This window comes from Saimiri boliviensis, chromosome 15 (genome assembly GCF_048565385.1).
Source record: "Saimiri boliviensis isolate mSaiBol1 chromosome 15, mSaiBol1.pri, whole genome shotgun sequence".
In the NCBI taxonomy this organism is placed as follows: Eukaryota; Metazoa; Chordata; class Mammalia; order Primates; family Cebidae; genus Saimiri; species Saimiri boliviensis.
The window spans coordinates 83,939,844-83,942,671 of record NC_133463.1 but is presented as its reverse complement, the minus strand read 5'-3'; the positions used below and the strand labels follow the sequence as shown (position 1 = coordinate 83,942,671).

General features: G+C 40.7%; 1 pseudogene; it reads left to right on the top strand.

Annotated features, from left to right (window-relative positions):
* The first annotated feature begins 1,102 nt into the window (after positions 1–1,102).
* LOC120362474 (U1 spliceosomal RNA) lies at positions 1,103–1,251 on the top strand (annotated as a pseudogene).
* Positions 1,252–2,828: the final 1,577 nt, after the last annotated feature.

The window sequence follows — 2,828 nt, the reverse complement described above, 5'->3', positions numbered from 1 at the left end:
AATCAGTCATAACAGTGTTTGAATCTCATCTCTGCCACTCAGCTGCTTGCATGAACTTGGACAACTTTCTTTACTTCCCTAATTTCGATGTCCTCATTTGATAAGTGAAATAATGATGCCAATATCATTGATTTTAATAATAACTGCTTTATGAGATTTCTTATGTCTCCTATATGGTTCTACATATTTTAATGTTTTCATTGTATAGTTCTTATAGCACTTCCATTTTATAGATGGAGAAATTGAGGCATAGGGAGGATAGTGCCTTACCTGTGGTAACAAACAGCTAGCAGTCACAAGCCAGGAGTCTAAATTCAGACAGGGGCTGCTGGAGTCCACCTATAATCCCTCCTGACACTCTGCATTTCATTATCTGAATTCAGCGAGTTAAGGGCATAATTCTGTTTCCAATGCATACCAAGTACCCTAAAAATAGTAGGTATCATTCAATTCCCAAGGTACATGGGTAAAAAATAAAGTTGCTTTGACACATATTTAATAAAATCTCTACTCCATGGATGAGTGATATAAGACATAGACAAAAAAAAAAACCGCTGCTCTAACTTCTAGAGCAGCGGTTCTCACCTGGGGATGATTCCTCACTCCTCCCTATGCCCCCCACCCCCTATCCCAGGGTTGGCAATGTCTGGTACATTTTAGTTGTCATAATTGGGGTGAAGGTGCCCCTGGAAACAATACGTGTAGACCAGGGATTCTGCTAAATATCCTATAATGCACTGGACAGTGCCCCACCAAAAAAATATTATTTTCTAGCCCCAAGTCTCAATTATGCCTAGGCTGAGAAATCCTATCTTCGAACACTGAGTCTGGGCCATGTTCATTAATGTGGACTAACTGCCTAGTACCCAGTAGCTATATACAAGTACTTACTTCTCAAATACATACATAAATACATGAATGGATATATTTTGTCCATTCTCACATGCTGTCAACTGAACAATGTACCGTCAATTCAAAAGAGATTACTCAGAAGAGGGGAAAAAAACCCACCGCATTGACTGCAAGACACATCCCCAAGTCAGAAATGTTAAAATGTGCATGGGAATTGGCAGGAGATGTGCAGCTTAGAATTGGCTGAATAATACTTACCTGGCAGGGGAGATACCCTGGTCAGAAAGGTGGTTTTTCCTGGGCAAGACTCATCCAGTGCACTCCAGATGTGACTGCTATGATTTCCCCAAATGTGAGGAACTTGACTGCATAATTCATAGTTATTTTTAATTACAAAACAAATAAATGAGTGAGTGAATGGAGAATATTCCCTATGTTTTAAAATCTTCAGATCAAAGGAGAAGTAATCTTTCTATTGTGGGATTCATGAAGCTTCCAGACAGGCAACATAGTAGAATGCCAAGATGGAAAGATGTTATCTTGAGCCTCAAGTGATTGGTAGGGCACTGAGCTGAGAAGGACTACCAGCCAATGTTGCAATTTAGCAGAATAAACACCCTTGAGTGATTAGCAATATCTGCATAGACATGGGAGAGCAAGTAAGGTCATGCGTGACACATACCTGCTGTCTTTACTGTAGTCAAAGGAACAGTGAACTTTGAGTCACACATTTAGATTTGAGCCTCCACTCACCCACAAAAGATATGTTCCTTTGGGTACATCAGTCTCCTTCTCTAAAACTCCATCTATTCTTCTATAAAATGTGTATAATAGATCTTAGTTCAATTACATGGTTGTTTTAACGAGCTCTTTTGGCTGTAATAAAAATGCTAATTGTTAACATTACATTAAAATGAGATAATCTATTCTGGTGCTTCTTAACCTGAAGTTTTCAGGTAATATCTGGAAACTGTTCTCTTTTCTGCATTTCAAAAGGCACTCTGAATATCACGTAGTGATACACCCTCACAGGCCATTAGTAAATCGGTACAGCATGTTGTATAGCAGTCTGTTGAGGTGACATTTTTTTAGAGAAGAAGTTTTAGGCCATTCTTTAGGCTTATCTCTAGCTTTTTAATATCTAGATATCAGAGCTGGGCATGTATTTCATAGTAGGAAATTGACCAAAATAAAGTAATAGTTTAATTAATGCCCTTTCCTAACTCATATATATATATTTTGAGACAGAGTCTCACTCTATTACCCAGCCTAGAAGGCAATGGTGTGATCTCGGCTCACTGTAACCTCTGCCTCCTGGATTCAGGGAATTCTCATGTCTCAGCCTCCCCAGTAACCGGGACTACAGGCATGTGCCACCATGCCCAGCTCACTTTTGCATTTTTAGTAGTAACAGGGTTTCACTATGTTGCCCAGACTGGTCTTGAACTCCTGACTCCAAGTGATCTGCCTGCCTTGGCCTCCCAAAGTGTTGGGATTACAGGCGTGAGTCATCGTGCCCAGCCTCCTAACTCATATTAGAGACTTCCAGGGACAGAAGATAATCTGTTCTCAGCTAAGGAGGATACACAGGGAGCTATCATAGTTTGTGTCTCAGTGTGTCCTAATGAACTATGCCTCCCGTATGCACACCCTTGCATAATTCTTGCCCCTTGAATCTGGGCTGGTCCTGTGACTTCAACCAATAAATGTGGAGCAAGTGACACTGCATGACTTTCAAAGCTGGACCAGAAGAAATATTGTAATCCCTTGCTTGGTCCAAAAACACTCATTCTTGGCGAAATAATATTCCATGTAAGTTGTTTAACCACCTTAAGACTGTCATGATGTGGAGAAACCCAAGCTAGCCAAGTAGAGAAGACCCAAGCTAGCCAAGTAGAGAAGCCACATGAAGAGAGAGGCCCTGCCAGGCCCCAGGTGCTTTATTCATCCTAACAAAGGTGCCAGACATGAGTGAA